Source organism: Poecilia mexicana, unplaced genomic scaffold (assembly GCF_051168715.1).
Source record: "Poecilia mexicana isolate PSO_F unplaced genomic scaffold, ASM5116871v1 scaffold_1, whole genome shotgun sequence".
Classification (NCBI taxonomy): Eukaryota; Metazoa; Chordata; class Actinopteri; order Cyprinodontiformes; family Poeciliidae; genus Poecilia; species Poecilia mexicana.
The window spans coordinates 21,074,659-21,088,505 of record NW_028263370.1 but is presented as its reverse complement, the minus strand read 5'-3'; the positions used below and the strand labels follow the sequence as shown (position 1 = coordinate 21,088,505).

General features: G+C 42.3%; 1 protein-coding gene across 2 annotated transcripts in view; it reads right to left on the bottom strand.

Moving 5' to 3' along the window:
• The window catches only part of znf827 (zinc finger protein 827), a 97,749-nt gene that overhangs the window by 26,861 nt on the left and 57,041 nt on the right, over window positions 1–13,847 (bottom strand). The gene's annotated exons all lie outside the window — the stretch shown is intronic.

Here is a 13,847-nt window from a genome sequence, read left to right as displayed (position 1 = left end):
GCTGAGCTTAACATTCTGAGGAACGTGTAGGGCAGAGTCCAAAACTGGAAAATCTTAACAGCAGTGAAATTATTTAAATTAACATGGTCAAAATGAGTTTATTGTGATTAGTTTTACCTGCTCCACAATAAACAGCTAATCTGCTGGATCTTTAAAAAAAAAAAAAAAATTAAAGATCCAAAGCATGAAAAAGGGTTTGGACTGTTTGTTGCCTTACTAAAAGAAAAAAAGGGCAATAACTAAATCATCAATTGTTTTCTGTTCTGTTGGCCATATTTTTAACTGTTTGACTTCTAATCGGGCTGAACTCCAACCGGATGGGAAGAAGAAATCTTGCTGAAGATAATTTCAACCTTCCCATTTCATGGTGCTGCCAAGAAGAGGTCTGACCCTGGGGATGGTGTGTTCAGGGTAACATGCAGTAATGCTTTCTCCCCACAGCGTTGCATATATGTGCCACTCAGCTCTATTATGACTCATTCTGAGTAGAAAAATACTTCTTCGTTTCCTTTGTCCTTTGCAGGTTTACTAGCAACAATGACCTTTATTCCCCAAAGTGTAAACTATAAAACTTGGGAACAATAATACAAATAAAATCTGTCAATTTTTCTATTTTCTTTATACCAATCTACTTATAAGTCTACAGTTTAAAAATAGATATAACTAATCTAATCACTCTCCAAGAATCAGAACTATAGGAAGCAAAATATATTTGTAGATCCATCAAATTGATCAAAGCATATAGAGGGGGATTAATTCCCATTCCAAACTGTTTATTTAGCCAAGATTTATTAAAAATTAAACTAAATAGGAAGTCTGACTCAATCTGCTAAGCTAAAAGATGAAAAGTTTTTTTTTAAAAAGGGCAGAAATTCTACAATCCAAATAAATCCTAAACCAGCGGTTTCCCTTCAGAGCTGGAGCGCAGTCAGCTAGCATGTAGCGGGGTGATTATTAGGGCAGGAGTGCACCGAGAGGTCACGCTGTTGCTTGGAGGAGCGATCCAGCAGCTCATGTGGGTTCACTGAAGCAAACAGGAAAGGCAGTAAAACACTTTGAATGTTAACAAAGGGGCAACAAATCTGTTTATTCAACTGAAAATTGTTTTTTTTTTTATTATCGTTTCCTAGCTCACAAAAACAGTGGCGCAAAAGGTGAGAACAAGCCGTTGCTTTAATTCCCTCACAAGTTCAAACTGTGTGCGAGCTAAAAATAAAACGGCAGTTTTCAGGAACGTCTCGGTCTCGTCTGCAGAACCCCGGTTAGATCCACCTGGAGATATCAAAAAAATATTCAGTGCCGTAAAATTACAGATTTCTTCTGTTTTGACTTTTTTGCCACAAACATTTCAGATAACAGGTTGAGGAGAAAAGGGTTTTAAAGCTTGAAGAGATATTTTAAGGTCGCACAGCAAATCCAGACTTTGACTAGGCCACTCTGAAACAATGTGTTTTTAAAGCCATTCAGAGGTGAACTTGTTATCAACTTATGGTGCATTCAAATCAGTTTGGTCTGAATTAATATAACTCTAATTCACTTGCCTAGAAAGTCCTAATCGTCTGGTGCAGTTCGAGTGTATATGTGAATGGCAAGCAGATCGGAGACCCCTCCAAAAGCAGGAAATGGACTATAGCGCAGGGCATTCTGGGTAAATACAACCAAAACAAATGCAGGAGTGTAGTACTAGCAGGAGAAATGGCTCGTGGTGTTCTGCCAACGACAAAAGAGAAATCCCACAACAGGTAAAATCTGACACCACTCCATTTTTGTTCACATTTTACAAAGCGGGAAGTTGAGCTCAGTGACTTCTTTAGAGGGTTTTCTGTCGTTTCCTTCAGTGGTTTTTGTGCAGTGTCAACATAGGTGAGAATGGGATTTTTATATAAAAAAAACAACAATAATGGCACAATAATATTAATTAAAGCTCCGCGGAGCCTCAAGCGGCCCTCGCAGCCAAGCGCCGCTCAAGCCTATAGCCACCGCGTATGTTCCAGCACCACCTCCCCCCAGCCACCGCCTCCCCTCAGCACCACCTCCCCCCAGCCACTGCCTCCCCTCAGCACCATGTCACCCCAGCCACCGCCTACCCCCAGCCACCGCCTTGCTCTCAAGGAGCTGCCAAACCCGCCCTGAAGATAGTCACCTGTCATGTTCGACATTGCTCCCAGACAATGCACAAAAATCTGGTGTAGATCAGCTGATATCGCAAGGAGACACAGGTGTTTGATTAACCTGGGTGCGCAGTGGAGTCAAATTGCAATTAAACTCTATTGGGCTCCTTAGAGGTTCACAAGTGTCACTCATAAAAAGTCTGGAGCAAATGGGATGATGCGTGTGTGAATAAGAGATGATCGTTTGCATATGGCGAGGGACTGCCATCTGGCCACGCCTCCACGGGTCAGTAGGCATTTACAGAGTTCATCTTCATGTCATTTTATGTCAGTCTGCAAAGCATGAAACCCATATGACTTAGAGAGTAAAAGTCAGACATACAGTAGAAAAAACAGGTGACTTCCTGTCGGAAGTGGGCGTGGCTAAGGTGATGTCATCAATCGACCACCTAACTGTGATGAGGTCTGGTCTATAATGAGACATAGAAAGTCTGATGCAGCTCTGACCTGGCATTTGGAAGTTATTTCACATTCATGTTTCATGGTGTATAGTCAAAGTTTGGGACTTAGCCACGCCCCCACGGGTCAGTAGAGTTCATCATGGGAGAGTTCATCATCATGTCATTTCATGTCAGCCTGCACAGGATGAAACCCATAAGAATTAGAGAGTAAAAGTAAGACATACAATTGAAGAAAGAGGTTACTTCCTGTCGGAAGTGGGCGGGGCTAGGGTGATGTCATCAATCGACCACCTAACTATGATGAAGGCTGGTCTATAATGAGACATAGAAAGTCTGATGCAGCTGTGACCTGGCATTTGGAAGTTATTTCACATTCATGTTTCATGCTGTATAGTCAAAGTTTGGGACTTAGCCACGCCCCCACGGGTCAGTCGAGTTCATCATGGGAGAGTTCATCATCATATCATGTCATGTCAGCCTACACCGGATGAAACCCATATGACTTAGAGAGTAAAAGTAAGACATACAATAGAAAAAACAGGTGACTTCCTGTCGGAAGTGGGCGGGGTTAAGGTGATGTCATCAACTGACCATCTCAATGTGATGAGGGGTGGTCTGTAGTCAGATATAGGAAGTCTGATGCAGCTGTGACCTTCTATGTGGAAGTTATTGCATCTTGATGTTTCATGGCGAATAGTCAAAGTTTGGGACTTAGCCACGCCCACATGCTTTGACATAGAAAAATTCCTACGATAACTTTTCATCTTTAATGTCTCAAGTCTCTGCTGACTGAGTTTGAAGTCTCTATCTCAAAAGCTGCAGGAGGAGATAGATCAGATGCGATGTCTATGAAAAAGAGGAAATGGCTGATTTTGATCCAAAATGGCCGACTTCCTGTTGGGTTTGCACCATGGCTCCAAGAGACTTTTTTGTAGGTCCTGACATGATACACATGTGTACCAAGTTTCATAATTCTAGGTTAAAGCATGGCTTGGGGCTGATCATTTAAAAATTTCTAGGGGGCGCTGTAGAGAAATTAGGCCACGCCCATCAACGACTGTTATGGATTCCTGTTCGTGGATGAATAAGGATGCATCCTAGTGAGTTTGGTGCAGCTGGTCTGAATGATGTGGAATCTAGAGCCAAACGTATGGCGGCGGCGTTCCCTCTGCTTCGCCGCGCTGCCACGGCCACGCCCTCTACTGAAAACTCTTGGCGCTTTAAAGCAAGTGAGACCAACATGTTATCTGTCATCCAACACAGAATCATCTTGATTAGGTCGAGAGAGCCAGAGATGGAGCTGTACAAGTCAATAAAAGGCACTTCCTGTTCTGAGGGGGCGGGGCTTAGATGACGTCAGACTATGACGACATAGGATCGTCAGGCATCCCACCAGGATCACTCATGTCAAGTTTGGTGCAGCTGGGCACAAGATTGAGGAATCTACAGCCAAACGTATGGCGACGGCGTTACAGGTCACTTCGCCATGCCGCCACGCCCACCTGGTCCATCAAAGCCAAACAGGGTTGGAATCCATGACACACCAACATGTTTTCTGTCTGTGGACACAGTTTCATGTTTATTAGGTCAAAGGGGTCAGATAAGGACCGTTCACAGTAAAACATGACACTTCCTGTTGTCAGGGGGCGTGGCCTAAGTGATGTCATCATTTGACCATTGGGTGTTGTAGGGGACCCGTTGATGATCAATCACTGAAAGTTTGGTGCTGCTGTGAGTTTTGTTGTAAAAGTTATAACCCTTTTATTTTTCATGGCGACAAGGTGAACTTTGACCCCAGGTAACTCCATTTAGAAGAAAAAAAAACGCAAAACTCTGATAACTTTGGATCGGCCATGCCTTATGAACGATCTGACTGAGTTTGAAGCCGATCGATCGAAGTCCCTAGGACTAGTTCGAAAAAATGCGAACCCTGTGAACGGCCAAAATCGGAACTTCAATCCAAAATGGCCGACATTCTGTGATACTTGCACTATGACATTAATTGTAAATTCTGAGTGTCTTGGGGAGCTGTACAAGTGTACCAAGTTTCAAGTCTGTACGATAAAGTAAGTGAATAGGAAAGGGTCTTTTGAAATTTGCTAGGTGGCGCCCTTGAGCCGTTTCTTGTGCGATTTTTCTGGGGACCTTAAAATACGTAAATTTTCACCGGGCTCTATGCCCCCGCCAAGTTTGGTGAGTTTTTGAATATGATAAAGCCCCCAAAAAGCCAATTTATTTTACGGAAGAATAAGAATAATAATAATAATAATAATTTACAGCACAGTTTCAATAGGCTCTCGCAGCGCTTAGCTGCTCGGGCCTAAATATTATATCCAGCAATGATCATACATTTATATAATAATTTGAACAGGTAGATCAGGCTATAAAACTGTAATCAGGATTGGGCTTCATTAATGTAAATAAACCCAAAAAATCTTTGACAAGGGAGTAATTTGAAAACATTTTAAAAATGTTTACTCAGGTTATTGTTGTCTGATATTAGAATTAGTCTGATGATGTGAAATATTTAAAAAGCATAAGAAAGTGTAACAAGACAAACACTGTTTCATGGAGCTGCAGAACTCTGACAACAGCAGAACATAGACCGCGGCTGGTGTCGCGACTCGGCGCGATTATGGGATGTATGAATTTGGCAGGTCACTGGGAGCACTGGGAAGGGTGGGGGAAGGTTAGAGGGGGGTGGGGAGGATAGAAACCAGAAACCTTATTTTAACCCCTGCCTTGACTGCATTCTCTCCTCGTTTGCTTGATAACTCAAGACAGAAGCGCTGAACCTGTTTGGCCGGAAAAGAATCTACTTAATCAATGCGCTTGTTTATTTGACTGCTTATAGGGTCGAATTAAAGCACAACCAACCCCCCACCCCCTCTTTCTTCATCTCTCAGAGCCAGGTGTCTGGGTTATTGGTAGCAACCAGCATGGGGGGGTGGACACTGACAACCATCAGCCTCACTAATCCTTTAATCAGGTGGCTTGAGTTGGCCGAGTAACCTAGGAGAGGCTGATGGAGAAGTGGAGTGGGGGAGTGGGGGTTGGACTGCACTGTAAGGGTCAACCAAGGGACACGCGAGCTTCCATCAGTAGATCACAGCTTTAACAGCAGCGGCGGCTGCTCTGCACACACACACACAAAAAAATCACACATGTGACGGACAGAATATGCAGCAACTAATGTTTCCTCTGTGAAGAGAGGAAACACAGACACTGGAAGCGTCACAGCAGGCCAGAGGAAACGTCTACCTGTCACAAAGTAAAAAACATTTAAATATAGCCCCTCACTCCCACACTAATAGTAGATATGGCTCTTTGGCTCGGGTCATGACCTAATGTTCTGCAGCCATAAAAAGCAGCGTTTAGTCTGTGTGCATGTACAGTATGTGTCAGCCCCTTCAGTCCAGAAGCGCTGCCTTGCATGTACTATTGCCTCAGTTTCTAGTAAAAGTCATAAAAAACACACATCAAAATGCAAGTTTTAATGCCGGGGCCCAGTGAGCCAAAATCGTTAAGTTAAAAGAAGAAAACAACAACAAAAAAACTAAAATCAAGGAAATGAAGTAGTCAGAATTGTTTTATTTGGTTTTTGGAAAGGAGTGCTGTTCATCATAAATCCACATCTAAAGACTGTTTTGCATGTTGATTGTATCCAAATAAATATATGCAGTTTTCAGTTTCTCTTGGAGTCATTTGAAGAAATACATTTTAAGTGATAAAACATTCAAAATGCTTGCTGCATTTAGCTTAGTTTAATAAGTTAGGGAAAAGCTGATTTGGGTGCAGCAAAGTCAGCTTTTCAGTACAAGTCGTTGGAAAAACAAGGTTCTACTTACTATAATAACTTAGGTATTGAAAGACTTACATACTTTGAGTTGTCTTAATAGTTTCTATTGTAAGAAAATTATATAGTTAATTTTGCTTTAAGTTTGTATATTTACTTTCCATATTTGATTTTACGCTAAATTTTCAACAGCTACTTGCAACCCTGAGCGTTTGTAATCCATACGCCACTAGACAACACTAGATGCTAGATAAACAACTATTCTAATAAGAAAAGTTAACTTACCTGTTCCTGTTGAGGGTTAGTATTTTGTTTAAAAGATGTGAAACCTGTGTTTGGCCTGTAAATTTGTTTCTTTTTGCCGTTGTATTTTACCTGTGGGGAATCATGACCCAAAAAACAGGGCATGCACCAAATAGTAATTTATTTATGCCATAACACAACATATATTATTATTCTTTATACCAGAGTCTGCAGCATTAATATTTGAAATGCAGCGCAGAGACATGGAAACTTGTTGAATTGTGTACATTTTTTATCAATGAAACTCATTGTGTCTATATGTGATAGTCTTAAATATTATTTTGCTTTTAGTTATTTTATGTTCAGCATATCTGAGGAGATAAAATAACTGAACAAAAGAATCTGTATATTATAAGATCTCTTTAAATCAGTTTCTTGCCAGTTGTTTTAATAACTGACAGCTTCAGTCAGAGTTAGTAAAAGTCTTTCCGTTTTAGTCGAAACTTTTGTAAATGTGAGCATTAGCCTCGGGAATGGGTGGAAGAAAAGCAGAAATGTGACGTCCAAAGCGACTCCTTGTTAATAGAAAGACATTAGATCTACCTTTGGCCCCTTAAATAGCCCTTATTAGATCAGATTGATCTGAAATGATGAGAGTTTACCTGATGGTCAACTTTGACCTGATGGACATCTGTGAACCTTTAACTCAGGGCAAACTTTGGGCTGTAGTTTCTAATTACCCTTAGATAAAGGACAAAAAAAGTGAAGACGCTGCACCACATGGATGCATCGAAAGCAGAGGGACAAATTCTTGGACTGACAACCAATGAGGAGGACAGGCAGCGAGGCAAAGTGGACGGGTGAAGAGAGAGAAAAAAAACTGTCAAAGAGTGCCAGAAAAAGAACACCCGAGGGTAAGATAGAAACGAAGACAGCGGGATGAGAATGAAGAGCTGGGGGAGGACAGCGCGATGAGAGTTGGCCAGAGCCTAAATGACATCTCTTCTCCCCCCTCTACCCCTCTTCTCTGCTCTGTTATTCCACATCTCTCTCTCTCCATCCCTGCCCCCCTTCCCTCGCTCTCTCAATCTCTCTATTCTGCTGCTCTCTAGCCGACCTGCTCAGACAGGGGTGAAGAGTTCAGGCGCTTCAAAGGCTGCAGTGTGGAGACTGGATGTCATGTGGGAGCCACAGCAGCCTTGCCTGCAGACTTCACAGACAGCTGCTGCTACAATTGATCCTCAACCAGCTAGAGTGCCGTAGTTAAGCCTTACAAGAGTTACAAACTGCAGCAAGATGCAGAGCGGCGCGCCTGATAAACGACCAATAATTAGTTGGATATTGTCAGACACCTAAGCGATTAAACAGAAGAAAAAAAACAACAACAGCCAAATCTCTGGTAATAAAAGGAGGTCAAGACAAAAACAACATAAATGACTTGAAATCACCAAGAATATCAAAACTTGTACCAAATGAAAAGCAAATATACCAATAATAAACAAAAAAATTTAACTATAGGAAGTGATGAAGAGCCAGAGAGACAGAAGGTACGGAGGGCGGGAATAAGAGAGGTCAGCGAGCGGCCACGCTGAGGGGTCACGGTGAGGACACTGTCAGAGCAGAGCACGGCTTAATATGAGGTAATACCACAGAATGACGCCAATGTTGTGAACCACAACGGTGAACTGCTTGGACAGTGAGCTGCGATAAGCGATACTCAAGAAATAATCGTCTTTTAATGCAGCAGTTGAATATAAACAGCACTGTACTGACTTCAAAGGTTAAAAGGAGATTTTTTTTTTTTTAAACCAACATATATACATAAAACATTTTGCTTGCCTATTACCTTGCACCTCTTTATACTTCCTAGAAATACATGCTAAGAAGCGGGGGAATGGAAGGTTCATACTTACTGCCTATTTAAATTGCCAGAAAAATGGCATGATTTGCTGAAACGTGTTACCACTAATAGAATATTTATTTCTCAAATTCATTTTTTTTTGCTTGGTGGAAAAAAAGGAGAAGAGAAACTGTTAAAATAAAGGTAGTACACATCTACTCTTACCAATGTGGACACAATCAGGCTACTCACTCTGCATCCCCAGAACCAGAACCAAACACGGAGAATCAGCATTCCACAAATCTGGAATAAACTTCCAGAAAACTGCAAAACACCCAAAACACTGAGTGCCTTTAAATTAGAGTTACTTCTGAAACATAATCAACGTAACATTAATCAACATTCTGATGTGTAATGACGGCACCTGACAAAATGTAATGTTTCAATTGTTGACTGTGTTTTCTATGACTTTGTATTTTAATGGTGTAAAGCACTTTGAACTGCCTTGTGCCGAAATGTGCTATACAAATAAATTTGTTTGATTGGTAAAGCACTCCACACCAAACAAATGCCACAGGAGGTTGCAGTCTGCTTTTTCTGACCTGAGTGCATAGAGTGGGTTCAGGTTTTCTGGTGGGAGTGGTGAGGGAGCGGTGAAAATATGGCAAGCCCAATAGCCCTATAAAATAAAACTTATGGCAAACCATTTGCGTGTTTATTCTAGGGCTGAAACGATTCCTCGAATGATTCGAGTACCTCGATTACTAAAATTCCTCGAGGAAAATTTACCTGCCTCGAAGCTTCGTTAATTTATGTTTTATTAGTTAGCGCACCGTGTTCCGGCCGGGACTTCATTTGCGTTGCGCGGAGCTCTCACTTCCGCCTCTGAGTTGTTGACAAAAGCTAAGTCTCAGCGGCATAAAGTCCAATCTTCAAGATTGGCCCGTGGGGATTTTATTGATTGATGATAATGCCTGACTTTTTATCGTTTTTGGGGAACCAATAAGCATCCTTAAAATGACTGGGGGAATGCCTGGAGTACGGCAGCATTTCTCCTCCGGGGCTGCTGGTTGAAAGCGAACGGCGGGAAGAGCGCTGAGGTGAGCAGATAGCCTGAGCAGGGCGGGCGGCTGAGTAGCTGATGCTTACCGTGTAAATGTAGCTTTACCGACGAACCGCACAATAAATTTCATATCCCGGTCTGAAGAAACGGGTGGCGGAGCGCATCGTACATGGCTGGTAGATGAGTTTCTGAGTGTGACCAGTGAAGGTGTCGTAAATATCCCGTATTGCTTCCCCCCGTGTTCGTCCCCCGGTCTAACGGTTCGTCAGTCCGCTGGTCTATTTCCTCCCCTCCCCCCCATCTTACGTTCGTTCATTCGCCCTCTCCTGCCACTCCAGGCGACATTTCCCGTATTTTCAAACCCAAAGCGTGACAGGTTAGGTGGCAAGGTGAGTTTAATTAATCTATTAAACTCACTGAAGATGAATACATAAACTAAAAGCTGGATTGTAGACATTTTTATAAGCAAATTTGTGAGCCTGCCTCTTTATTAAATTCAATATAATTTCAGATTTTTCTATAACTTTTCTTCTGGTTAACTTAGAAAGTGAGCTATTATTGTTACAGGTTAGTTTTCTAAACTACAAAAAAGCAACTGTTAGGGATGCTCAAATATGAAAAATTGGACTGATATTGATATCTGATAGTAACACCGGTATTATGCCAGATTTACCAATATTTCATTTTATAATTTTTTTTTATCCGATTACTCGATTAATCGTAAGAATAATCGATAGATTACTCGATTACTAAAATATTCGTTTACAACAGCCCTAGTTTATTCGATAATTTTGGTATCCAGTCATTTACTATGAAAAGGAATAAATATCCTTACCAGACTTTCAGTCAATGTCACAATGTTCTTAACAGCTGTGTTGAAAATGAGTCAAACTTGGTGAGTGGAATAAATATTGCCCTAGAGGCCATAAAGCAGTGAGTTCATTGTTTTTCTTTAAATTGTAACCAATCAATTTGGCCTCAACATTAATTCAAAATAAAGGGTAGCACATCCTATATAACACTTCTCAGGGTGGAAACAGAAAATAATAGGGTTTATAATGGCTCAACAGTTTGAATATTTTATCACTCTTGGTATGAATACTAGTAAACAAATCCTGCCTTGATGTGCATACATTACACTAATGAAGCAAGGTCAACACTAAAGTAGTAAAAAGATTGATGGCATTTGGTATTTTCTTTTCTTTTTGCTGTTGTTCTATACCTGCACCAACCTGTGACCCCAAAAACTGATTTCATCCTTACCAGGGGTGGAAAGAGCAACACTGGCTATTTATGGGTAAGTCCACCAAATTTTGGGTATTTTCACACAGGATAGTCCAGTAGATTCGGTTCAACTGGAGACCAAAAAGTTGCAACATTTGTTACATTTTCAGCCTGCACTGTGCCAAACAATCCAAACCCTTTGAGCGGCCTGTTCCCCTCCTCGTCTGAGGTGGCGCCGCAGCAAGAATGACACAAGGAAATGACACAAAAACCTCTTTAGAAGACACTAAGCACAACTTCCTTCTTCACAAAATAGAAACAAAAAAGTGGCGACAGACTTTAGCTGTTGTAGGATTCTCTCTTGTCGTGACAAAAGACCATGAGTCATTTCTCCTGCTAACACCAGACACTGGTGTTTGTTTTGGTTGTATTTACGCAGAATGTTGTGCGGTATAGTTTGCTTCCTGCTTTCAGAGCAGTGGTCCGATCCGAACTGAGATCTAGATTTTTAGACAGACCTGAGTTTGCTTTCTTGATACACATCAAAGTTTGACTGTGCATTCACACCTCCACAAACAAGCCCATCTTTCCAGCGGTCTAAGGTTCAATTAAAATGGACCAAATAGGGCTTATGTGAACGCAACCTTTCACAAAAAACACTAAAGGATGAACTTGAAGTTAAACTTGAGGAGTAGAACTGACAATGACAAGATACGTGACTGCATAGTTTTGACAAGAACAACCAGCCAATGTTTTGCTGCCAATGTTGCCAGTAAGTGCTAAAGTCTCAGATGCGTGCATGGTGGTTCACTTTCAACAAAATCAGCAGACCAAACCAAAAAAATAAATAAAATAAATAAAGAACACACATTAAAATAAACTCAAAGAAGAAATATTTGTTGTCAGTTCAGTTGAAAGTTTCTCTGTGTATTTGTCAAAGTTGCTTCGTCCAACTTGAATTAGGAAGTTAAGGAGCCCTGCGGAGGGGAGTTAAGTGAACAGAGTGTGATTTCACACCTATGGAGAGAGGGTGGATGGATGGTGAGTGGGTGGCACGGCTGTTACCCACACGATGCCAGTCTGTCAGGGCACCACCTTGCGCCCTTAAACCCCAAGCCCCCCTCACTCTCTTCTCTTCCTTTGACGCCATGTTCTCCTTGGCCCGCAACACCAGCGCCCATCTGCTAGGACACGTTAGCCGCTGGCACCGGGGACTATTTAGCCCGGCGTAATTAGCCCCCAGACACCAGCAGCCTGGTTTTAAACAGATGTGGGGGAAGTAACGCGAGCAACACCGCCGACAAATGTTTGATGAAGAAGAAAAGACGAGGGGGGGAGCGAGAGAGAGAGAAGAAGTGACCTAGTTAAAGGAATGATGCAACTCATGTTACAGCACAATGGGCAGTAATGATGACATCCCCAACGCCACGGTCGAGCAGCAGAAATTTAATTAGACTCTGTCCATTTGCAACGATGCCAAATAAGAACAAGGAAGAAAAACGCTGAGACTTGACTCCTAATGCGTTTTTCCTACCCAAGCTTCCTTACCAGGGCCGACCTTTGGAGGAGGACGGCGAGAGGTTACAGTGTACGCGCCCTTGAACCTCACGACTGTAATCACACGTGACGATAACGGCACCGACCTTTCCATGGCGCTCTCACCGGCTCCCCTCCTCCCACCCCCCACCAAGGTCATTTGAGGGTCCAGACTCTTGTCAAGGCTGTCACTCCAGACAGCCCTCTCCATCTACTCGCCCCCACTGTTGCCACGGCAACGGACGGCACCGCGCTCCAAAGGGCTGCACGAGGGGGGAGGGATTGTGGGGAGGGCAGCGGGATGAACGCTGCGGCATCTTTCCCTAACCCGGGTCAACCTGGCAGAGCCGGTGTAAGGAACAGAAACGAGAGAAAGAGGGAAGGAGGAAGGGGAGGGAGTGAGAGCGAAAGAAGCAAACAGGAAGAAAAGAGGGAGAAAAAAAAGGACAGAAGAGGAGATGCTGCGATTCAACAAAAGAACGCAGGTAGAGGCGATGCATTTCTTTGTTTAGGGCCCCTCTACGCCAACGTCTTACATTGCTGCCGCACATGCACGCACACAGCGAAACGTGACCCGAGGGCAGTCAGCGGAGCAGCACACGTGTAGAACCACCAAGCTACCAGCCAGCATGAGTCACTGCGAACACCAGTCGACCCAGAGAGAACAATGGCCACCGGTGTGCGAGGTGTCTGTCAAGCGTGCGCACACTGGCACAGGATGAAGAGCTGCAGATGGAGCAGCGGCTCACTGCAGCACCATCAAATTACAACCAACCTGGTGTGTGTGTGTGTGTGTGTGTGTGTGTGTGTGTGTGTGTGTGTGTGTGTGTGTGTCATTTTGCATGCGTGTCATTTTCTGATCAACTATGAGAGTTTGCAAAAAAAAATTATGCTCTAAAATCTTTATGTCAACTGGCAAAATATTTGTCAGAATTAAATCCTGCAGTTCATTCTTCAAAGTTTTTATGCTGCGTTCCAGTTGGACTCAGAAGTGGGAAATTTCAACTTCCCAGTTGGACAAGTCAAATGGAACTAGTTTAGTCAGATTTTGATGTGTATTGATAATTTCATTGAACAAATAATCCAAAAAATATGGACAATTTTGGGTGAGTTAACCATCAATAATTGGAATTAATATTCCACAGTATCATTATTTATGAGCTAAAACTGAAGTTAAAATGTCAGTTATGAAAACAAAAAGGAATCAACCCCATGAGTCAACAGCTTGTAGAACAATTTAAATCAGTTGTCATTTCTATTATTGTGAGAGAATTTACAACACTGACGGATGTCAGCCGGATAACTAACATGTGGAACTACAGGTTGGGCGACACTGACTTAAAGTTTTATTGCTATATTTTGTGGTACTATTGTAATAATAAATTTGATAAGAGCTATATATTTATTTATTTTTTAGGTAACTGTATGGCTGTGACTTCAGGATACACCAATCACATCAACACAAACCCAAATTCTGCTCTTGTATTTGTGATGCACTTCTTTATGACACCAGTCACATAAAGAAGCGTGATTTGTCTCACTAAACTACACACCGAAACTTCCCATTTTGAGA